General features: G+C 37.4%; 1 protein-coding gene and 1 long non-coding RNA gene across 2 annotated transcripts in view; one reads left to right on the top strand and one right to left on the bottom strand.

Annotated features, from left to right (window-relative positions):
- The window catches only part of LOC110257245 (uncharacterized), a 34,902-nt gene extending 16,584 nt beyond the window's left edge, over positions 1 to 18,318 (top strand). Inside the window, exons 2-4 of the long non-coding RNA XR_014831476.1 lie at positions 8,595 to 8,681; positions 9,469 to 9,703; positions 16,148 to 18,318. This is a non-coding gene — a long non-coding RNA (uncharacterized LOC110257245). The remainder of the gene's footprint in view (positions 1 to 8,594; positions 8,682 to 9,468; positions 9,704 to 16,147) is intronic.
- Positions 1 to 25,091, bottom strand: part of CWC27 (CWC27 spliceosome associated cyclophilin) — a 246,333-nt gene that overhangs the window by 21,765 nt on the left and 199,477 nt on the right.

The following is a 25,091-nucleotide window of genomic DNA, read 5'->3' as shown; positions in this document are numbered from 1 at the left end:
GCCATGGCCACCTCTGGAGTCTGAGGTGACTAGTGGTTTGCCCTATCACCTATAGAGCATACAAGAGGTGCCCCATCACATTTAGCTTGTGCAAGATGCACCTCACCTCCTGTGGTCCTGCTCTCTGAGTCCATGCATACTCAGAGAAAGACATTGCCCTGGTGGTCTGCTCCTCCTCCTCTTGATGTCCCCAACAATGGCATCCTGCTCCTCCTGGGGGCCCTGCCTCCTCCTGGGTATCCTGCGCTGTGGCACTCCACTCCCTAACCCTTGGTGCACCACTCCCCAACCCCTTGGGCTGTCTGCACACTGCCAACCCTAGTCCTCTTTCTGGAACTGAACTCCCTCTCCAGATCCCAAGTCTCAGCACCCAGCCCCCTTCCAAGCATCTCAGGCTGTGGTGTTCCAGGACGTGATACTGATGGTCTATGAGGCTCTCTCTCTGCTTTGCCCACCTCATTATAGCTGCTGTGCTTTTCTCGGAGGCTTTGAAGTCGCTATGTCTTGGCTCATCAGTTAGGTGGCTTCCCAGGGCGTGGGTTCCTTTCCTCTTTCACAGCTCCCTCTCAGGAGCGCTAGCTCTGCCCTGATTCCTTTTCTCTCTCTTTTTTTCCCTTTTGTTCCGTTCAGTTATGTGCAGGGTTTGTTGCACTTTTTGGACATTTAAGATCTTCTGCCAGCATTCAGCAGATTTATGTATGAATCATTCTACATGTAGACGGTTTTTCTGATGTGTCTGTGGGAGACAGTGAGTGCCACATCTTAGTCCTCTGCCATAATGATCCCACCTCCTAAACAACTAATCCCACCTTATAAAGAACTCCACATTACATTTAGTTATCATGTCTCCTTAAGCTGTTCTTGGCTGTGTCAATTTCTGAGAATTTCTTTGCTTTTGATCACTTTGAGAATTTTGAGACGTACCTGGAGGGGAATTTTGTACGATGCCCCATTATTGGAATTTGTCTGATGTTCTTCTCATAATAAGACTGGGCTTTTGGGTCATTAGGATAAAGATCATTTTCATTACATTATATCAGGAGTATATACTATCAACATGATTTATGTTGATGTTGGCTTTGATAACCCTGCTGAGGTAATATTTGTCAAGTTTCTCTAAAGTTACTCTCTCCTCTACCCCCCTGCTTTCTATGTTGAATTTTTTTTTTTTTTTTGGTCTTTTTTAGGGCTGTACCTGTGGCACTTGGAAGTTCCCAGGCTAGGGGACGAATCAGACCTGTAGCTTCCTGCCTACACCACAGCCACAACAATGCCATATCCAAGCGGCATCTGTGATGTACACCACAGTTTATTGCAATGCCAGATCCTTAACTCACTGAGCAAAGCCAGGGATTGAACCCACATCTCATGGATACTAGTCAGGCTCATTAACTACTGAGCCATGACAGGAACTCCTACATTTAATTCTTTGGAAGGAAGTCACTGTGTGCCATCCACACTGAGGAGGGAGGAGTTATGCTTCTCTACTATTTTTATCTAAAAATTTCTTGGCTATATTTGCTTATATGGTATTTTTCTCCTTCTACTGGTATTTTTATTTGGATTATATTATATTTGTAAAATGTTGAGATAATTTTGTTTTTGTTAAAAGCTAAGCATTCTATAAACAAAGTATACCCATCTATTTATCCCTATAATATGGTGCACTTAAACTGTTTTCCAAGTGATTATTTCAGAGCAACTATTTAGTTTTGTGGATTATTTTATGTCTGGCCACAATGCTGATTGCTTAGATCTTCTGGTAGACAACTTGGGATTTTCTAGACCTGCAAGTAACTTGGTTTCATTATTCTATTTTACAAATAAGCAACTAAAGAAAAGCTATTGAAGTTATTTACTAAGCTGAGCTTGATTCTGAGTTCATGCCTAGAAATTTAGAAGTCTAAATATATCTAATACTTTTACAAGTACTTTTGCTTCTAGTGAAAAATAAAGACCCAAGCAATTTCTGGAGAATTTGGTAACTATGTTTCAAACATTTGGCACTTAATATAATTCTACAAAAGTACAACTAATGTAAAAACTATAAGCTTTTAGATTCATATCAAATGAATTAAACTAGCTATAAGGAGAATAATGAGATTATCAACCATAAATATCACAAATAGGAGTTAGGTTGCTTTGTGGTTAAGGACTAGGTATTGTCACTGGTGGTGGGGCTTGGGTTACTGTTGTGGCTTGAGTTTGTTTCCTGACCCAGGAACTTCAGCATGCTGTAGGCACAGCCAAAACAACAAAAAAAACCTATTTTTTCTTTGATTCGCAGCACACTTTAAAATATAGAAGGATGGAGTTCCCATCGTGGTGCAGTGGTTAGTGAATCTGACTAGGAACCATGAGGTTGCGGGTTCGATCCCTGGCCTTGCTCAGTGGGTTAAGGATCTGGCGTTGTGGTGAGCTGTGGTGTAGGTTGCAGGTGCGGCTCAGATCCCGCGTTGCTGTGGCTCTGGCGTAGGCTGGCAGCTATGGCTCCAATTTGACCCCTAGCCTGGGAACCTCCATATGCCGCAGGAGCGCCCCAAGAAATGGCAAAAAGACCAAAAAAAATATATATATAGAAGGAAATTTTGCTTAAAAACTGATACTTCCTTCTGACTTCTAGAGTACATTTAGAAACAGTAACTGGATGATTTCATTTATGTATTTTAACTGTGAAAACAATATTTCAGTTAAAACCTTAAGAATTTTTCATTTTTAGGACTTATGTCTATCACTGATGACCAATAAATTAGGGTTCTTGTCTCAAAATGTTTAAAGTTTCTATAGGAATTAAAAAGTTAAAGGGTTAATGTACCAGCACATATGAAAAAAGTGTGAATCTTTTTTCAACATGAAGTAGATAGGAGCCATCACAATAATTTATATGAACAGACAAACAAAACATGAATAAATCTAGAGATCAAAGTATGTATGTTTTTAAAGTCCAGGAAAACAAGGTTGCTGGCATTCTTCTTGTCCCTCAGAGCACGGTAGCACAGGGCAGAGATGTCTGAGAAACAGAAGAGCAAGAAATCAAGGAGGAAAAGATGAGAGATCAGAATAGGATGCTGAAACAGTGACTTAAAAGGAAGCATAGAAAAATGCAGACATAAATGGCCAAAACTCAGAAGAGAGATTTACAAATTGACATAGGAAGAAGTAGGAGCAAGATAAAAATATTGGAATACATAAAATATAGGAAAATAAAGCACTAGGTAAATCAAACAAAGATGAAAATAGAGACTGGCCTCTGGTAAAAGAAAACAAAGATGAAAACCAGTATATTTTCTTTTACTGTTCATTGTTCAGATGGGAAAAACCTCCTCTGCTCTGAACTTGGAAGGAATGTTAATATGGCTCCTTGAGTTTGGGATTGTGAAAAGCCAACTTAAAAAATATATTGTGTCTCCTGTAGTTAAAAAGAAAAAATTCCAAATATTATAGCCTGTCTTGAATAAATATTCCATATTATTGAAGCAAATGTGAAAGATGTAATTCTTAAAATATCTTGAGCAACAGGGGAATGTGGTTTTCTCAGCTTTCTTGCCTATCTAACCTGCTTCACACTCAGCAGGACACAGGTGGAAAGATTTAAGAGGCTTTCCAGAATAAATCTGTAATATGCATTCTCACCTGCCCCGAGATTTAGCCAACTGCTCAGCCAGTAACATTTAATCTATGGCCAATGAACTTATAAAACAACACAGAGAAGATGAAGTTCCCAATCAAAAAGGCCTGGTAAACAGCTGGGGTACATGGCTATCTGCCCATTTCAAAACATGAACAAAGCAAATGTCCCTAATGTGACAGAAATTTATTTCAGGGCAAACAGTATGAAACAGAGTCAATACAGAAGAGTTTTCTTCATCCAGAAGAAGAAGGCCGAAAAAGAGGTGACTTCAGGGATTGTACAGAGGGCTTAGAAATAAAATCATCATCTTTCCAGACTTAGCAACTCTGACAAGGACATATTTATAAAGAACCATGTTGGTCTTTTGCAGCATTATTATTGTCCTGTATAAAATGAACACTAAGTAGCGAACTTGGGCTATAATCATATTCTTTCTTCCTTCATTTTATTACTGCCTTAGAACTAGGCTAAGAGGGAGAAATGGAAGGAAAACATTAACATTGCATTGAGCTTATAATTCTATGCTCTCCCAAGTGATGATATTCTTCTGCTTTATATTTAAGTTATATTTACTATTGGTAATCTCTCCTCCACCTCACTTTTTTTTTAGTATTGGCCTCAAGGAAGAAAACCTACAATTTATTATTGAGGCATTACTTTTTCTCCCTAAAAATACCAGATTTCAATTTCATTTTATCTCTGAATATTAAGAATTATGGGAGTTCCCGTCATGGCACAGTGGAAACGAATCTGACTAGGAACCATGAGGTTGTGGGTTCAATACCTGGCCTCGCTCAGTGGGTTAAGGATCTGGCATTGCCATGAGCTATGGTGTAGGTTGCAGATGCGGCTCGGATCCTGTGTTCCTGTGGTTGTGGCGTAGGCCGGCAACTGTAGTTCCGATTTGACCCCTAGCCTGGAAACCTCCATATGCTGTCAGTGCAGCCATAAAAGGGGGAAAGAAAAAAAGAATTATGATAGAAACTTTTTACCCATGGTAACTTATGGGTTAATCAGGAAAAGGTCATAAAAATTGTCAGACATTATAGAAATGGTATAAATGACTACTGTCATCTTGATCCAACAGTAGTCAAATATAGGAAAATTCTTAAAAATATCAATGACAACACTGAAAATGACAATAAAACATTTCCTGGAGCACTGTTTGTTTCAGACATCCTGCTAAATCCTTTAAAAACAGTTTTTCATTTTATCCACAAATAAGCCTATGAGGAAAGTACTATTATTATGTCCAACTTACACTTCAACAAGAGGGTAAGAAAGATTACTTAATTTGCCCAAGATCACACAGCTAGGAAACTCACAAGTTGACATTCAAATTCAGGTTTGACTCCATATTCCATACTCAACCACTCTGTTTATATTCCTATGAAAAATTACAGGTAAACGTGGGCAGCATTTCTTATTCAAGTTATACAAGTTTCAAATAACTTTCTGAATTATAATTCTTCAAATAATACAGGGATTATAATACTGGGGCTGTGAACTTAACATCTTCCATGATTTAAAGGTGGCCAGACAACTTTTCATCAAGAATTAATATTTGGCTTTGTTACTACAGTTTTGTTACTACAAACAAAAGCACTGCTTTATTAGAAAATACAAAAAAAAAATACACTGTGGTAATACAAAATCACAACAAGAGATAATGTTTTTGAAAACAAACAGAATCAAACTATTGAGCCAAGCATGACTTGGCTGTTTATGAAATCCACCACTTCCTAGCTATGAGATCTTGACCAAAGTTACATAAACTTTCTCTGCCTCAGATTCTTCCCATATAATCTAGGCATAAGCATATCTAGCGTGGAGTTGCCATTGTGGCTCAGCAGATGGAGGACCCAACGTAGTCTCCATGAGGATATGGGTTTGATCCCTGGCCTTGCTTAGTGGGTTAAGTATCTGGTGTTGCCGCAAAATGTGGCATAGGTCGCAGATGTGGCTTGGATCTGGTATTGCCATGGCTGTAGCACAGGCCTCAGCTGCGGCTCTGATATGACCTCTAGCCTGGGAACTTCCATATGATGCAGGAGAGGCCATAAAAAGAAAAAAAAAAAAAGAATACCTAGCTTATAGGTTTAAAAAAAGTTGGTATTTTGAAAATGTTCAGTAAAAGTTACCTTCTCACTTTGACTTGGTTCTACTCAGTAAAACAGGTTAAGCCCAGTGTTTTATTTATCATGGTCAACTGAACTATCTGCACACAAAGAATAGTACATTATTATTAAATGTAAATTGATTATCTCCATTAGTGCCAGGAAGAGCAAGATTAATAATCCAAAACGGAAGGTGGTAGAAAGATTGTTAATGAATGTCTCTGGAAGAGGGTTTTGTGACTTGCATTTATACATGCCCATCCTAAATGTCCTGGGAATTCACATCATGTAAAATAAAAGTGAGATGTTGTCTACTCTATGACTTGATCCTTTGTATTGTGTTCAGTAGCAGGGAGATGGAAAAATCCTGATCAAACTTCTCATAAAAACTTTTATATACCTATACCAGAAAATGGCAATCAAATATCCTAGATTTTGTTCTTTTTTATTCCTCATGCTACTTATTTTTCCACATGCAATCTTTTCCATTACTTTGAAGGTAGGGGTTTGTCTAGGATTGATTACTTCCTTCCTGGCACTAGGGCCACAATTCAGGTAGCAGCCACCTGGTAAATAATGAGGGCTCTTTATTGATTCCATGGTCAATTGTCTAAGCTTTTTCCAGGTGTGGTTAACTAAAAGAAAATAAGAATAGCAAATTATCCAGTTGTTTAATTTTTTAAAGTAAAAATACAAATGTTGAACAATAAATGTCCAATTTGCTTACCAGATACTAAATGTTATATTGCTACAGTAATTTGATAGTGAGGTATTGACACAGGAATAGACAGAAAAATCCATGTAAAATAATGAAACTGACCTCCCCAAATATGCATAAGACCTTATTCCATTGTAAAGACATGTTTAATATGGGGGAAACACAGGACTATTCAATTGTGGTGATTAGCAATTTAGAGGAAAAAAGTTATTAAGTATAATAAATCAATTCCAGCTGGATTAAAGATGTAAATTAAAAATAAAAAACATAAAATACTAGAGTAAACTATAACAAGTATTTATATAATCCTGAGATTATGAAGACCTAAAGAATGACTGTCACTGGGCAGAAAACATGAAGAAAAAGATGGGCAGATGTGGCAATGCAAATTTAAAACTGTGTTAAAATTAAAGCAAAATGAAAACCTCAATAAGTAAATTGCAAGGCAATGGCAAAATTGGTAAAATATTAAAAAAAAATGTCCGTAATATTTAAGAACTTTGGTAAATCAACAAGAAATATATAGTCAGATTATATAATTATCATCACTAAAACAATGTGATATAACATATTTATGGAATAATGGCCAGTTAATATATTTAAAGTCTGTTTTACCAGGATACAAAGAAATACTAAACAATGCAAAGTAGAAACTGGCAAAGGATACTGTATCTTTTTTCAGGGATATGTTAAAACACATAAATACTCACTTAAGAGTAAGGAGATTCCAGCAAACTCATTCATTGCTGGAACAGGTATACCGGATACAACTTTCTCAAATGCAGTCTAGCAAAAGTACAATCAATGGCATAACTGAGCTGACAGAAAATAAAAGAGTTGGGGGAGTGGCATAAGTGAAAGAGCTGAAAAGTGGCATAAGTGAACTTTCTAGTGTGATGTAAATAGTCTGTATTTTGATTTGGTGGGATTTACATGGGTGTATAAAATTATCAAAACTTACGAAAGTGAACAGGTAAGAACTGTGCTTTTCTTTTTTGTCTTTTTAGGGCCACACCCGTGGCATATGGAGGTTCCCAGGCTAGGGGTCGAATTGGAACTGTAGCTACCAGCCTACACGACAGCCACAGCCATGCTGGATCTGAGCCGCATCTGCAACATACACCACGGCTCATGGCAATGGTGGAACCTTAACCTACTGAGCGAGGCCCGGGATCAAACCTGCAACCTTATGGTTCCTAGTTGGATTTGTTTCCACTGTGCCATGACAGGAACTCTGGATTTTCTTATTTGTAAATTATACCTGAATTAAAATTTAAAAAATTTTAATACATGGCTCAGCAGTTTAAATCCTTTACCCTAAGGAAATAACAGTGGATTTGCAAAATATTTAACTACTGCATTATTCATTGATGAAAGGCTTATAATGAAAAACTGGATGAATTTTTCCACTGTAGATGAAAACATCAATGATAATTATCTGTGGGATATGAGATTAAAGTGATTTTTTTCTTTCCCTTTTCAGTGTTTTAAATACTGAATATGGGTCACTTATGATGGAGCATGATAATGTGAGAAAAAAGAATGTATACATGTATGTGTAACTGGGTCACCATGCTTTACAGTAGAAAACTGACAGAACACTGTAAACCAGCTATAATGGAAAAAATAAAAATCATTACATAAAAAAATGATGAATATGTATTATAAACCCAAATTAGGCTATTTGAAAAAATCAGTATAGCAGAATTAATTTTATCTAATAACTTTATGAAAGAAAATGTTTTAAAAAATTTAAAAACAATTTTTTACATTGTTTAAAACTGTCTTTGGAGACATACAAACAAAACTATGTACAATTTATGTGTCTTCTTTCTTTAAATTTTGCCTGGAATATTACTGTTTGGGTTTTTCTGTCTTGTTTCAAGCATCATTTAACTTTAGATATGGTTAAAGTATCAAAATGCTTGTTGAGAATTTCTTGATTGCTTGTGTATGATGGCAGCTTTCATTCTTTCATTTTGTACTGGCTTGGTTGGTGTCTGTTACTACCCTTGTAAAAGGACTTTTTAACTACATTGAGCTACTCCCAAGAACCTTTGCTTGCTTCTTAAACTTACTTTTCAATAGAAATGAACTACTTATGCCTACACAGTTTTGTCTGTTCCAGAATGCTGTCAACTGAAAAAATAAATGAACAAAAAAGATTTTGGAGAGAGTCTGCAATCTATGAGGATATATTCCCAGCAAAGAAAAGGTAATCTTCTCCACTCTCTTGCTCTTTCTCTATGAATGCTAAATTTATATCAGCTGACCTCTGCCAGCCTCAGCATTTTATAATCTGGATTTAGCTAAAGAACTTGCTTTACTATACTTAGTGACTTTTCTCAACAGATTTAAAAACAGAATCAATGAGTGCTACTAGGAAATTTAATGAAAATATCTTCATTCTTTCTAAGTCACAGATAACATAACTGAAGTAAATTAACATATGCCTCTTTTATTATTTTTTCTTTGAAGTTATTATAACGAGAGGACTGTATAACTAACAAATTGCCAATTTAGTTTTTTTTTTTTTTTTTGTCTTTTTGCCTTTTCTAGCACCAATCTCGTGGCATATGGAGGTTCCCAGGTTAGGGGCCGAATTGAAGCTATAGCCGCCGGCCTACGCCAGAACCACAGCAACGCGGGATCCGAGTCGTGTCTGCAACACACACCACAGCTCACGGCAGCGCTGGATCCTTAACCCACTGAGCAAGGGCAGGGATCGAACCCGAAACCTTATGGTTCCTAGTTGGATTCGTTAACCACTGCGCCACGATGGGAACTGCACAAATTGCCAATTTAGTTTATTTAGTTTGTGCTGCTTGAGTAGTTGGTCAGTCTTTCCCAGTACTACCCCAGTACAATGCACCCTCCTCTGCTCTCACCTAGTATTTCCTGAGCATTTCCTAAGAGTCAGACACTGTCTTCATGACTTTACATGAATTATCTTGTTTAATACTAATAATAATTATGTAGATACTGTTATTTCCATTTTACAGGTGAAGAAATTGAAGCTTGCAAGAAAGGGTGCTTGCTCAGGCCATTCAGCAGTCATTGTCAGATGAGGGATTTGAACCAGGCATCATGTTTTAATAGCCCACTGTATAATTCAGAGATAATTCAAGATATGCAATTACAGAGAACCCCTATGATGGTACATTTCTTTAAAGGAATGTGGAAAGTAAAGATGAGAAGGGATGATATAAATAAGCTGAAACTAGCTTCAGAAAACAGGTATGATTATTATTTTTTCAATGAATTTTATATTTATAGCTGTACAACCATCATCACAACCTAATTTTACAACATTTCCATCTGAAACGCCTAGCCTATCCCTGCCCCCCAAACTGTCTCCTTTGGTAACCATAGTTTTTCAAAGTCTGTGAATCAGTTTCTGTTGTGCAAATAAATTCATTGTATCCTTTTTAGATTCCACACATAAGTGATAGCATATGACATTTGGGTCCACTGTCTTAACCTCACTTAGTGTGATAATTTCTAGGTCCATTAATGTTGCTGCATGTGCCATTATTTCACTTCTTCTTATGGCTGAGTAATATTCCATTGAATATGTGTACCACATCTTCTTTATCCACTCCTCTGTTGATGGACATTGAGGTTGTTTCCATGTCTTAGCTATTGCAAATAGTGCTGCAATGAACATTGGAGTGCATGTGTCTTTTCGAGTCATGGTTTTGTCTGGATAGAAGCCCAAGAGTGGGATTGCTGGATCAAGTGGTAACTCTATTTTTAGTTTTCTGCAGAATCTTCATACTATTTTCAACAGTGGTCACAACCAATTTACATTCCCACCAATAGTGTAAGAGGGTTTCCTTTTCTCCACACCCTCTACAGCATTTATTGTTTGTAGATTTTTTGATGATGGCCATTCTGGCAGGTATAAGGTGGTACCTCCTAGTGGTTTTGATTTGCATTTCTCTAATTAGTGATGTTGAACATCTTCCCATGTATGTTTTGGCCAACTGTATGTCTTCTTTGGAGAATTATCTGTTTAGATCTTCTGCCTATTTTTTGATGGGGTTGGTTGTTTTTTTGATATTGAGCTGCAGGAGGTGTTTATATATTTTGGAAATTAATCCCTTGTTATTGCTTGATTTACAAATATTCTCTCCTATTCTGTGGGTTGTCTTTTCGTTTTGCTTAGGGTTTCCTTTGCTGTGAAGAAACTTTTAAGTTTAATTAAGTCCCATTTGTTTATTTTTGTTTTTATTATCATTACTCCAGGAGGTGGATCTGAGAAGATACTGCTGTGGTTTTTATCAGAGAGTGTTCAGCCTATGTTTTTCTCTAAGAGATTTATAGTATCTGTCTTATACTTAGATCTTTAATCCATTTTGAGTTTATTTTTGTGTGTGGTGTTAGGGAGTGTTCTAATTTCATTCTTTTACATGTAGCTTGTCCAGTTTTCCCAGCAGCACTTATTGAAGGGACTGTCTTTTCTCCATTGTATATTCTTGCCTCCTTTGTCAAATATTAATTAACTAGGTGTGTGGGTTTAAGTCTCAGCTTTCTATCCTGTTCTGCTAATCTATGTTTCTGTTTTTGTTCCAGTACATACTGTTTTTGATGACTATAGCTTTGTAGCACAGTGTGAAGTCAGAGAGCCTGATTCCTCCAGCTCCATTTTTCTTTCTTAGGATTGTTCTGGAGATTCTGGGTCTTCCATGCTTCCAAACAAATTTTAAAATATTTTGTTCTAGTTCTGTGAAAAATGCCATTGGTAATTTGATAGGGATTGCACTGAATCTGTAGATTGCCTTGGGTAGTATTGTCACTTTGGCAATTTATTTTTCCATTTGTTTGTGTCATCTTTGATTTCTTTCATCAGTGTCTTATAGTTTTCACAGTACAGGTCTTTTGTCTCTTTAGGTTTATTCCTAGGTATTTTACTCTTTTTAATGTGATGGTAAATGGGATTGTTTCCCTAATTTCTCTTTCTAAGCTTTCGTTGTTAGTATATAGAAATACAGTCAATTTCTGTGTATTAATTTTGTATCCTGCAACTTTATCAAATTCATTGATGAACCCTAACAATTTTCAGGTAGTGTATTTAGGATTTCTAGATATAGTATCATGCCATCTGCAAACAGTGATAGTTTTACTTCTTCCTTTCCAATCTGGATTTCTTTTATTTTTCTTCTCTGATTGCCTTGACTAGGACTTTCAAAATTATATTGAATAGTAGTGGCGAGACTGGACATTCTTGTCTTGTTCATGATCTTTGTGGGAATTCTTTCAGCTTTTCACCATTGAGAATGATGTTAGCTGTGGGTTTGTCATATATGGCCTTTATTATGTTGAGATAGGTTCCCTCTATGCCCACTTTCTGGAGGGGTTTTATCAGAAATGGGTGCTGGATTTTGTCAAAAGCTTTTTCTGCATCTATTGAGAGGACCATATGGTTTTTATATTTCGGTTTGTTAATGTGGTGTATCACACTGATTGATTTACGGATATTGAAAAATCCTCACATCCCTGGGATATATCCCACTTGATCATGGTGTAAAATCCTTTTAATGTATTGCTAGATTCATTTTGCTAGTATTTTATTGAAGATTTTTTGCATCTCTATTTATCAGTGATATTGGCCTGTAATTTTCTTTTTTGTGGTGTCATTATCTGGTTTTGGTGTCAGGGTGATAGCCTCATAGAATGAGTTTGGGAGTGTTCCTTCCTCTGCAGTTTTTTTGGAATAGTTTCTGAAGGATAGGTTACCTCTTGTCTAAATTTTTGATAGAATTTGCTTGTGAAGCCATCTGGTCCTGGACTTTTGTTTGTTGTAAGTTTTTTAATCACAGTTTCAATTTTAGTATTTGTGATTGGTCTGTTCATCTTTTCTATTTTGTCTTGGTTTGGAAGATTGTGCTTTTCTAAGAATTTGTCCATTTCTTCTAAGTTGTCTGTTTTATTGGCATATACTTGCTTGTGGCAGTCTCTTATGATCCTTTGTATTTCTGTGGTGTTAGTTGTAATTTCTCCTTTTTTATTTCTGATTTTATTGATTTCTCCTTTCTTGATGAATCTGGCTAAGGATTTATCAATTTTGTTGACCTTTTTAAAGAACTAGGTTTTAGTTTCATTGACCTTTTCTATGGTTTTCTTTGTTTCTATTTCATTGATTTCTGCTTTGATCTTTATGCTTTCCTTCTGCTAACTGTTCTTTCTCTAGTTGCTTTAGGTGTAAATTTAGGTTGTTCATTAGATATTTTTCTTGTTTCCTGAGGTAGGTTTGTACTGCTATGAACTTCCTTCTTAGAACTGCTTTTGCTGCATTCCATAGGTTTTTGATTGTTGTGTCTTGTCATGTGCTTCCAGGTATTTTTAAATTTCCTTTTTGATTTCTTAAGTGATCCATTGATTGTTTAGTAGCATGTTGTTTAGTCTCCATGTATTGATGTTTTTTGTAGTTTTTTTTCTCTTGTTGATTTCCAGTCATATGGTGTTGTGGTCAGAAAAGACGTTTGATAGGATTTCAGGTTTCACAAATGTACTGAGGCTTGATTTGTGGCCCAGAATGTGACCTATCCTAAAGAATGTTCTGTGTGCATGTGAGAAGAATGTATATTCTGATGCTTTGCTATGGAATGTTCTGTAAATATCTATTAACTCCATCTGGTCTAATGCATCATTTATGCACTGTGTTTCCTTGTTGATTTTCTGTCTGGATGATGTGTCCACTGCCGTAAATTGGGTGTTAAAGTCCCCACCCCCACTATTGCGTTATTGTCAATTTCTCATTCTAAGGTTGTTATCAGTTGCCTTATATATTGAGGTGATCCTATGTTGGGTACATATATATTTATAATTGTTATATTGTCTTCTTGGATTGATCCTTTGATCATTATGTAACGTCTTTGTCTCTTATAATGTTCTTTATTTTAAGGTCTGTTTTGTCTGATATGAGTATTGCTACTCCAGCTTTCTTCTGATTTCCATTTGCATGGAAAATTTTCTTCCATCCTCTCACTTTTAATTTGTATGTTTTCCTAGAACTGAAGTGGGTCCCTTGAAGACAGCATATATATGGGTCTTGTTTTTGTATATATTCAGCTAGTCTGTGTACTTTGGTTGGGGCATTTAGTCCATTTACATGTAAGGTAATTATTGATATGTATGTTTTAATAGCCATTTTACTGTTTTGGAATTACTTTTTTTGGTCTTTTTTCTTCGCTTCCCTAGTTCTCTTCTCTTGTGGTTTGATGACTGTCTTCAGTATTGTTTGGATTGCTTTTTCTTATTTGTGCATGTACCTATTATAGATTTTTGATTTGCAGTTAAAAAATTTTGATATAGGAATACACACACACACACACACACACACACACACACACTCAAGATTGTTTTAAGCTATTGTCTCTTAATTGCAAGTGCATCTCCAGTATCCTGCATTTGGACTCTCCTCTCTGCATATTTTCTGCTTTTGGTAGCATATTTGTGTGTGGATGATTTCCTGTATTTATGATATGTATGCCTTTACTGGCGAACCTTGTTGTTTGCTATATTTTTATTTCTAGTGTGGCCTTTTCTCTTCCACCTAGAGAAGTTTCTTTAGTATTTGTTGTAAAGCTGGTTTGGTGGTGCTGAATTCTCTTAGTTTTTGCTTGGCTGTAAAGCTTCTGATTTATCCTTCAAATCTGAATGAGAGCCTTGCTGGGTAGAATAATCTTGGCTGGAGGTTTTTTCTTTTTTATCTTTTTTTTTTTTTTTTGCCATTTCTTGGGCTGCTTCCCATGGCATATGGAGGTTCCCAGGCTAGGGGTCAAATCGGAGCTGTAGCTGCTGGCCTACGCCAGAGCCACAGCAACACAGGATCTGAACTGCGTCTGCAACCTACACCACAGCTCACAGCAATGCCGGATCGTTAACCCACTGAGCAAGGCCAGGGATCAAACCCGGAACCTCATGGTTCCTAGTCGGATTCGTTAACCACTGAGCCACGACGGGAACTCCTTGAGTTTTTTTCCTTTCATCACTTTAAGTGTATTGTGCCACTCCCTTCTGGCCTACAGAGCTTCTGCTCAAAAACTGGCCCATTACCTTTTCGGGGTTCCCTTGTATGTTATTTCTTTTCCCTAGCTGCTTTAAATTATATATATTTTTTGGTCTTTGGTCAGTGTGATTAATGTGTCTCAGGCTGTTCCTTCCTGGGTTTATTTTATAGGCTACTCATTGTGCTTCTTGGATTTGAGTGAATGATTCTTTTCCCATGTTAGGAAAGTTTTTGGCTATTTTCTTGTCAAATATTTCCTGTGGCCCTTTCTCTCTTCTCCTTCTGGCATCCCTATAATATGGATGGTTCGTTTAACATTGTCCCAGAGTTTTCTTAGACTTTTCATTCCTTTTTCTCTTTTTCGTTGTGTCAGTGATATCCACCAGCCTGCCTTCCACCTTGCTTATTTGTTCTTCTGCCTCCTTCATTCTGCTCTTGGTTCCTTTTAGTTAATTTTTTATTTCGGTTACTGTATTTTGCACCTCAGCTTGCTTAATCTTTAAATCTTCTATTTATTTGCTCATTTTTTTTTTAATTTATCAGTCTTTGCCTCCAGTTTTTTTCCAAGATCTTGAGTCATTTTTACTATCATAAGTCTAAAATCTTTTTTTGTGGAGGATGGTAATCTCCAGATCTCTTAGCTGTTTTTCTGTTTTTTTTTTTTCTTATTCCCTCATCTGAGTCAGAATTCTCTGCCTTTTCACTTTGTATAGACTTTCGGTGTAGTCTCCTTTCTGCAGACAGTAGGCTTGTATCCTCTCTTGCTTCTGATGTCTGCCCCACTGGTGGCTGAAGTTGGTATGGGAGCTTGCTGCAGACTCCTTGATGGGAGGGACTGGTGCCTGCCCACTGGTAGGTGGAGCTGATTCTTATCCCTCTGATGGGTGGGGCTTTGTCTCTGGGTGTAATTAGAGGCATCTGTGTGCCTGGAGGGTCTTTAGGCAGCCTGTTTGCTGATGGGTGGGGCTGTGTTCCCACCTGGTTTATTGTTTGGCCTGGGACTTCTCAGCCCTGATGGGTGAGGCCAGATTTTTCCAAAGTGGCGACCTCAAGAGAAGTTCACACTGATGATTATTCCCAAGACATTTGCTTCCAATGCCCTTTTGTGACAACCAGACACAGTCACCCCCGTTTTCCCAGGAGATCCTCCAAGAACCACAGGCATGTATGGCCCAGATTCCTATGGAGTCTCTGCTTTGCCCTGGGACCCAGTGCACATGAAAGCCTGTGTGCGCCTTTTAAGAGGAGTCTCTGGTTACCCCAGTCCTGTGGAGCTCTCCTACCACTTGACATGGCCTCTTCTTTGTCTTCTGGAGTAGAATATTTTTTTTGATAATTTCCGGTCTATTCTATTGAAGGTTGTTTAGCAGTTAATTCTAATTTTGTTGCTTTTATGACAGAAGGTGAATTCTAGTCCAGCTACCCTGCATCTTAATCCCATCCCCAATATTATTATTTAGAATTAAAAGTTTCAGAAAGTCAAGTTGAATTTTTTTTCTCATCCTACTGTTTTTTATTTCATGTTGAAAGCACTGTTGGTAGAAGCTTCCAAAAGGTTCTGGAAGCAGCACAGGCTATCATGTGTGACCAACAGCTTCACTGTTTATTACTGTGTGACCTTTGTCAAGTAATCTAGTTAATCTGAACCTCAGTTTCCTCATTTCTAGAGTGAAAATAATACCAATTATCTGATGGAGTTAGTTATAAGAAATAAATCCACCACAGCTGGTCCCTAACCTATGAGGCTCCTGGAGGGTTGAGCAAGAGAAGATAGTATAACAGCAGATAGCAGGGTGCCTGAAATATAGCACATGTAAATACTTCCTTCAAGAATGAACTGGTGAGATCCATAATTACCTTAATCTCATACCACCAATGGAAGGACAAAAGTAAAAAAGCATAAAGAAAGAGGTATATTTACTTCAAAATCAAGTATAAGTGACTTCATCAATTATTTTGTATAATATTACTAATTAATCTGAATAATTGGCTAAAAATATACTTAACAAGAGGTTTTAAAAGAAATGATGAGATTTCACATTAAAATAACTCTGAAGACATGCCAAAACAGAAAGCCTGTGAAAATATAAACACTCCAAAAGCAAAACAAACAAACAAACAAAAAACTAAGCACAGACTTTACACCATTCACAAAATTTAACTCAAAATTCATCATATATCTAATGTAAAATGCAAAAGATTTCCTGGGAGACAACACAGGAGAAACCCTGCATGGTCTTGGACAGGGTGATGACCTTTTAGATACAACATCAAAGGTGTGACCTAAGGAAAAAAAAAAAAAGCTGGACTTCATTAAAATGAAAAAACTTCTGCTCTTTGAAAAAGAACATCAAGAGAATGAGAGGACAAACCAGAGACAAGGAGAAAAGTATCTGCCTAAGATATATCTGCTAGAGCACTATTATTTGAAGTATACAAAGAACTCTCAGAACTCAACAGTAAGAAAATGGACAGTCTAATTAAAATGTTGGCAAAAAAACCTTAGTAGACAGCTCACCAGAGTAGATATACAGATAACAAATAGTATGTGAAAAGATGATCAACACCACAGATCATTAGGGGATCTAAAATTAAAGCTACAGTACCACACCACACTTAACAGGCCAAAATTCAAAATAGAATACCAAATGCTGGTCAGGATGTAAAACATCCGAAAGTCTCTCATTCATTGCTGGTAGGAATACAAAATGACACAGCCACTCTAAAAGACAGTTTGGCAGTTTCTTCTAAAACTAAACATACTCTTACCATAAGACACAGCAATCATGCTTCTTGGTATTTATCCAAAAACTTAATGTCCATACAAAACCTACAGATAGGTGTTTATAGTAGCTTTATTCATAATGGCCAAAACTTGGAAGAAACCAGTTTGTCCTTCAGTGGGTGAAGAGATAAACTGTGCTACATTTAGATGATGCAATATTATTTAGCACTAAAAAGAAATGAGTTATAGAGCTATGAAAAAACATGGAAGAACTTTAAATACGTACTGCTAAATGAAAGAAGACAATCTGAAGAAAACCATATACTGTATGAGTCTGAATATGACATTCCAGAAAAGGTAAATTTACGGACACAGTAAAAACACCCCAGGGCTAGTGGGAGAGGGAGGATGAATAGGCAGAGCATGGAGGAGAATTTTTAGGGTGGTGATAACTATTCTGTAGGGTAATGAAATGGTGAATCCATGTCATTATACATTTGTCCAAACCCTTAGAATATATAACACCAAAAATGAACCCTAATGTAAACTGTGGACTCTGAGTGATTATGGTGCGTGAATGAAGGTTCCTCAGCTGTAACAAATGTACAAGTCTGGTGTGGGACTTCATAATTTGGGATGGCTATGTGTGTATGAACAGGGGGAATACAGGAATTCTCTGCACTTTCTACCCAATTTTGCTGTAAATCTCAAACTGCTCTAAAAAAATAAAGCCTATTAAAAATTTTTCTGAAAAAGAACTCTCAAGGTTCAGATGGTTTCACTGGCAAGTTCTACAAAATATTTAAAACTAATAAATAATATCAATTCTAGATAATTTTTTTTCCAGAAATCAGATGTGGAAACAATCCCAACTCATTTTATGAGGCCAGCATTATTCTGATGCCCCTAAAAGACAAAATATAGCATATGAGAAGGAAACTATACATTAGCATCCTTCATGAACATAGACATACTCGATGAAATATGAGCAAGTTTAATCTAGCAGAAAAGAAAGATAACATGTCCAAATAGGTTTATTATGTGAATGCAAAGCTAGTTCAAGATTTGAAAATCAATGAGTGTAATATACCCTATTATCAAAGAAGAAGAAAATCACATCATATCAACTAGTGCGGAAAAGTATTTGACGAAATTTAACATCATTCATGTTAAAACCTCTCAGAGAATTAGAAGTTGAAGGGCACTTCCTCAGATGATTAAGAGCATCTATTAACATTGTACTTAACTGAATACTTTTCCTGAAGACTGGGAACAAGGGAAGAACTCCTTCTCTGACAATTCCTAGTCACTACACTGGAAGTCCTACCCAGTATAACGGGGCAAAAAAGAAATGAAAGGCCTACAGTTTGGGAAGGAAGAAATAAAATGGCCTATATTAACAACTAGATTATCTATGTAGAAAATACAAGGAGTTTACAAAGAAAACAAAACAACCTCTCCTGGTGACCCAAAACCCCAGGCCCTAAACCTCTGAGAATTGATAACTGTGTTTAGCAAATTTGCAGGATATGAGGTAAATATTTCAACATGCAAATAAAATCATCTTTTTCTGGTGAACAATGGAAAAACAAAACAAAACAAAAAAACCCTACAAACCCCCCCAAAAAACCTAACAAAAAAAATTCCCAAAATCCAAACAAGCAAAAAGAAACCCCACATTTATAATAGCTCCATGAAAGACTCAGATATAAATCCAACAAAACATGTACAGGAAACACATGCTGAAAAATACAAAATGCTGATGAAACACAATCAAAGGAGACCTAAATAAATGGGTAGACATATGTCCTCATGATTTGGAAAACTCAACATAGTAAAAGATTTTAAGACTTCACAGAGTCATCAATAAACTTATGAAGTTCAAATAAAAATCAAACCAAAAATTTTTTGTTGATACATACAAAATACTTCTAAAATTTATATAGAACAGCAGGGAGGATCAAGATGGCAGAGGAGGAGGATGGGGAGTTCATCTTTTTCCCACAAATACATCAGGAATACATCTATAAATGGAGCAGTCCTCACAGGACACCTGCTGAACACTGGCAGAAGAACACAAACACCTCGAATTACAAGAGGGATCTCCATGTAACTGGATGGGATGAAAGGGAAAAATAAAGAGAGGAGGAAACAGTTGGGATCTGCACCCCAGGAAGTTATCTGAAAAAGAGGAAAGATTGCCACCTTGGGAAGATTCCCCTCACTGGTGTGGAGACCAACTGGGACAGGAAAAGAGCTTTAGAGGCTTGGAGGAAAGCACAACAGCTGGTCTGTGGCAGGCAGGGCAGAATGAGACATAACCAGGTGGTCCATGCAACTGCCCTGTGTGTCCCAGCCTAGAATGTGCATCTGTTGATACAGGCAGTGGCTGAGTGCTGGAGTGTGGGGCTTGGAAAACAGACCTGGTGCTATGTTGTCTGTGCAAGACAACCTGGAGGGCTGGCAGGGCAGAGCATCACAACCAGGGATGTTTGGGGAGAAGACCCAGGCCATCATGGAGACTAAGTGCCACTGTTAAGCAGCATGCAGAAGGTGAAGCTGCCATCACAGCCTCTTTCCCCACACAGTACCCTGCCTCTGGAGGCTCTGGAGAGGCTCCTCTCTGAGATGGATAATGTCCCTCTATTGCAGACCTGATCCCCTCCCACTGGGAAAGGCCCATGGGCACCTAGATGTGGCCCTAATCACAGCCTTACCTGCCTCCACATGCACCCTGATTGCTGTCCCACCACTCTCCCGCCTGAATAGGCTCCTTGCACCTGCTGCCTCAGGAGTTGTTGCTGGTGAGTGGCCCACAATTAAAGGTGGGGCTGAAACCACAGCTGAGCTTTTCAGATGTACAAACTGTGGATTTACACATCCACTGCCAGCCTTATATAAACTCAGTGCTGGTGGAACATCCAGATGGACAATGAGGGCTCTCATGGCTGAAAGGGGTCTGGATTAAGGACCTGTGTACTTTGTGGGTGTCTATATGCAGGAGTTGGACCAGGCTAGAGTCTGAGCTGCCTTCAAAGCTCACACAGTGGGCCCAGGTGCACAAATACTTCAGTCCTGGGTCCTGACCTCAGGGGATCTGTGCTGGAGGACTGGTGAAAACCTGAGAGAAACCAGGGCCAATTACTGACATACCCATGTTTAAGATGGGGCCTAGAGTGGTGCCAAAAAGTATAATTTGTAAGCCCACACAATGGGTGAAAGATGACACAACAGAGCAGAATCCTAGGTGAACAGCTCTATCAGAGGAATACTCAGTAGCTCCTGACCCACTGAGGGTGCTGTGTCCCCACCTACCTCACATCACAGATTATAAACACAGCTGAGAAACAGATCTGGGGACTTCTACCCCAGCAAATGGCAGCAGACTCTGACAACCACAGAGCAAATAGGAGGCCCTGCTCAGGCTCAGTACAGGCTCTGGTCACTACAACACAAGTCACACCTCAAATAAGGGGATAATGGCCAGAATATACTGAGGAAAGAGGTGGCAGGCATCCAAACTAAAAACAGTCCTCATACCAAAAAAATATTAAACCCAGACATGCTGAAAGTCATACTGAGCTCACAGACACCTCTAAACACAATCCTTGACACAGCCATACCCACCAGATGGACAAGACACAGCTCCACCCACCAGGAGGCAGACATCAGAAGCAAGAAAAACTAAAATCCTGCAGCCTGAGGAAAGTGGATCAAACATATAGAAAGTTAGACAAATGAGATAGAGAAATATTTCAGACAAAGGGACAAGATAAAAACCCACAAAAACAACTAAATAAAGAGATAGGCAATGTACCTAAAAAAGAATTCAGGATAATTACAGTAAGGATGATATAAGATATAAAGATGATACAAGATACAAGTGATGAAAGGGAAAAAAAACCCTTATACCTAAGAATACTTTACCCAGCAAGGCTCTCACTCAGATTCAGTGGAGAAATCAAAACCTTTACAGAGAAGCAAAAGCTAAAAAAATTCAGCACCAACAAATCCAGTTTTAAAACAACTACTAAAGGAACTTCTTTAGGTTTAAAAGAAAAGGCCACAACTAGAAAAAAACATTTTTTTGAATGGGAAATTTCACCCGTAAAGGCAAACATAAAATAAAAGTAGGAAGTTGTCCATAAACAAATCTGATATCAAAATCAGCAATCATAAAAAGAGGACTAATGCAGAATATTGGAAATGCACTTGAAATTAAGAGACCAGCAACTTAAAGCAAATTTGTATGTATATAGAATACTATATCGAAACCTGTGAAACCACAAACCAAAAAACAATAGACAAACACATTAGGAGTTCCCGTCGTGGCGCAGTGGTTAACGAATCCGACTAGGAACCATGAGGTTGTGGGTTCGGTCCCTGCCCTTGCTCAGTGGGTTAAGGATCCAGCGTTGCCGTGAGCTGTGCTGTAGGTTGCAGATGCGGCTCGGATCCCGCGTTGCTGTGGCTCTGGCGTAGGCTGGTGGCTACAGCTCCGATTCGACCCCTAGCCTGGGAACCTCCATATGCCGCGGGAGCGGCCCAAGAAATAACAACAACAACAACAAAAGACAAAAAAAAAAAAAAAAAAAAAAATTAAAAAGAAAAATCAATCCAAATACAACACTAAAGATAGTCATCAAATCACAAGACTACAAAAGAGGAAGGGAAGAAAACAGTCCAAGAATAATAAATCTAAAACAATTATGAAAATGGCAATAAGTACATACATATCAATAACAACCTTGAATATAAATGGATTAAGTGTTCCAACCAAAAGACACAGACTGGATGAATGGATACAAGGACAAGACTCATATATATGCTGTGTAGAAGACACTACTTCAGATCTAGGGACAGATAGAGTAACAGTAAGTGAATGGAAAAAGATATTCCATGAAAATGGAAATCAAACGAAAGCTGGAGTAGCAATATTTATATCAGAAAAAATAGACTTTAAAATAAAGAATGTTACAAGAAACAAAGGATACTCCCCAACATAGGAGCATCATAATATATAAGGCAACTTCTAACAGGCATAAAAGGAGAAACTGAGAGTAATTTGGGGTACTTTAATACCCCACTCACATCAATAGATAATCCAAAAAGAAAGTCAGTAAAGAAACACAGGCCTTAAATGACACTTTAGACCAGATAAACCTAATTTATATTTATAGAACATTCCAACTGAAAGCAGAAAAATACATATTCTTCTCAAGTGCCCATGGAATGTTCTCCAGGACAGATCACATCACATCCTGGGCCACAAATGAAGCCTCAGTAAATTTAAGGAAATTGAAATCATAGCAAGCATTTTATTTTTTTCTGATCACACTATGAGATTAGAACTCAACCACAAGGAAAACAACAACAACAGATGGAAGCTCAGGAATATGCTACTAAACAACCAATGGATTACTGAAGAAGTCAAAGGGGAAATAAAAAAAAGCCTAGAAACCAATGGCAATGAATATATGACAATCCAAAACCTATGGGAGCACATCAAAAAAGTAGATTTAACACAAAAGTTTACAGCAATAAAATATCACCTCAGGAAATAAGAAAAATCCCAAATAAAAAATATAACCTTACACCTACATCAAAAAGAGAAAGAAGAACAAACAAAACTCAAAGTTAGTAAAAGGAAAGAAATCATAAAGATCAGAGGAGAAATAAATGAGATAGAGACAAAATAACAGAAAAAGATCAATGGAATTAAAACTGGTTCTTTGAGAAGGTAAACAAAATAGACAAATCTTTAGCCAGATTCATCAAGACAAAAAAGGTAGAGGGCTCCAATCAATAAAATTAGAAATGAAAAAGGAGAAATTACAACTGACACCACAGAAATACAAAGGATCATGAGACTACTACATGGTGTTCCTGTTGTGTCTCAGTGGGTTAAGAACCCAGTGTAATCTCTGTGAGGATGTGGTTTGATCCCTGGCCTTGCTCAATGTGTTAAGGATCCTGTACTGCAACAAGCTATGACATAGTTAATAGATGCAGTTCAGATCCAGTGTTGCTGTAGCTGTAGTGTAGGACTGCAGCTGTGGCTCCAATTTGACACCTAGCCAGGAACTTCCATATGCGAAGGTGCATCCATAAAAATAAAATAAGAGAGACTTACTATAAGCAACTGCAAACAAAATGGACAACCTAAAAATTGCCAATAAAATGGACAACCTAGAAGAAATGGACAAATTCTTAGAAAGGTAAAACTTTCAAAGCCTGAACCAGGTAGAAAAGATGAACAGACCTACCACAATTAATGAAAGTGAAACTGTGATTTAAAAACCTGCAAAAAACAAAAGTCCAGGACCTGATGGCTTCACAGGTGAATTCTGTCATTTAGAGAAGAGGTAACACCTATCTTTCTGAAGTGCTTCCATAAAAATTACAGAGGAAGGAACACTTCCAGATTCATTCTATAAGCCACCATCACCCTGATACCAAAGCTAAAGACACCAAAAAAAAAAAAAAAAAAAAAAAAATTACAAAAAAACCCAACAACCAAAACCAGGAGTTCCTGTTGTGGTTTAGCAGTAATGAACCCAACTAGTATCCATGAGGAGGTAGGTTTGATCCCTGGTCTTGCTCAGTGGATTAAGGATCTGGCGTTGCCATGAACTATGATGTAGGTTTGCAGACACGGCTTGGATCCCACATTGCTGTGGCTGTGGCATAGGCTGGCAGCTGTAGCTCTGATTTGACCCCTAGCTTGGGAACTTCCATGTGCCACAAGTGTGGCCCCAAAAAGCAAAACAAAAACAACCCCCCAAAAAACCAGGCCAATAAGATACAGAAATTCTCAACAAAATAGCAAACCAAATGTAGCAATACATTAACAGGATCATACACAATGATAAAGTGGGATTTATTCAAATGCAATGATTCTTCAATATCCACAAATCAATCAGTGTGATATACAATAACAAATTGAAGAAAAAAACCATATAGTCATCTGCAAAATGCATATTTTGACAAAATTCAATACCTACATATGATAAAAACCCACCAGAAACTGGGCATAGAGGGAACTGACCTCAACATAATAAAGCCCGTGTATGACAAACCCACAATTAATGTTATTCTCAATGATGAAAAGCTGAAAGTATTTCTGCTAAGATCAGGAACAAGACAAGAATGTCCACTTGTAGTCAACATAGTTTTGGAAGTCTTAACTACAGTAATCAGAGAAGAAAAATAAAATAAAATGAATCCAAATTGGAAAAGAAGTAAAACTGTTACTGTTTGCAGATTACATGGTGCTATACATAGAACATCCTAAAGATGCTATCAGAAACTAGAGCTCCTCAATGAATTTGGGAAAGTTTCAGGATACAAAATTAGTACACAGAAATAGCTTGCATTCCTATACATTAACAAGAAAAGATCAGGAAGAGAAATTATGGAAACAACCCAATTACCATTGCATCAAAGGGAATAAAATACCTATATGTAAACCAACCTCAAGGGGCAAAAGACCTGTATTCTGAAAATTTTAAGACACTGATGAAAGAAATTGAGGGTGACACAGATAGACTGATATACCATGCTCTTGAATTAGAGGATTCAATATTGTCAAAATGAGTATACTATCCAAGTCAATCTACAAATTAAGTGCAATCCCTATTAAATTATGAATGGCGTTTTTCACAGAACTAGAACAAACAATTTTAAAATTTGTAGGGAAACACAAAAGTCCTCAAATAGCTTAAGCAATTTTGAGAAAGGAAAATGGAGCTGGAGGAAGAAGGCACCCTGACTTCAGACTATACTACAAAGCTACAATTATCAAAACTGTGGTACTGGCATAAAAACAGAAATATAGATCAGTAGAACAGGCTAGAAATCCCAGTAATAAACACATGTATATATAG

This window comes from Sus scrofa, chromosome 16 (genome assembly GCF_054392235.1).
Source record: "Sus scrofa isolate SSC_HxYL_T2T_F1_AM1 chromosome 16, Sscrofa_HxYL_maternal_Yorkshire_Landrace_v2.0, whole genome shotgun sequence".
Taxonomy (NCBI): Eukaryota; Metazoa; Chordata; class Mammalia; order Artiodactyla; family Suidae; genus Sus; species Sus scrofa.
Note: the sequence above shows the minus strand (reverse complement) of the source record. Positions and strands in the feature narration are given on the sequence as shown.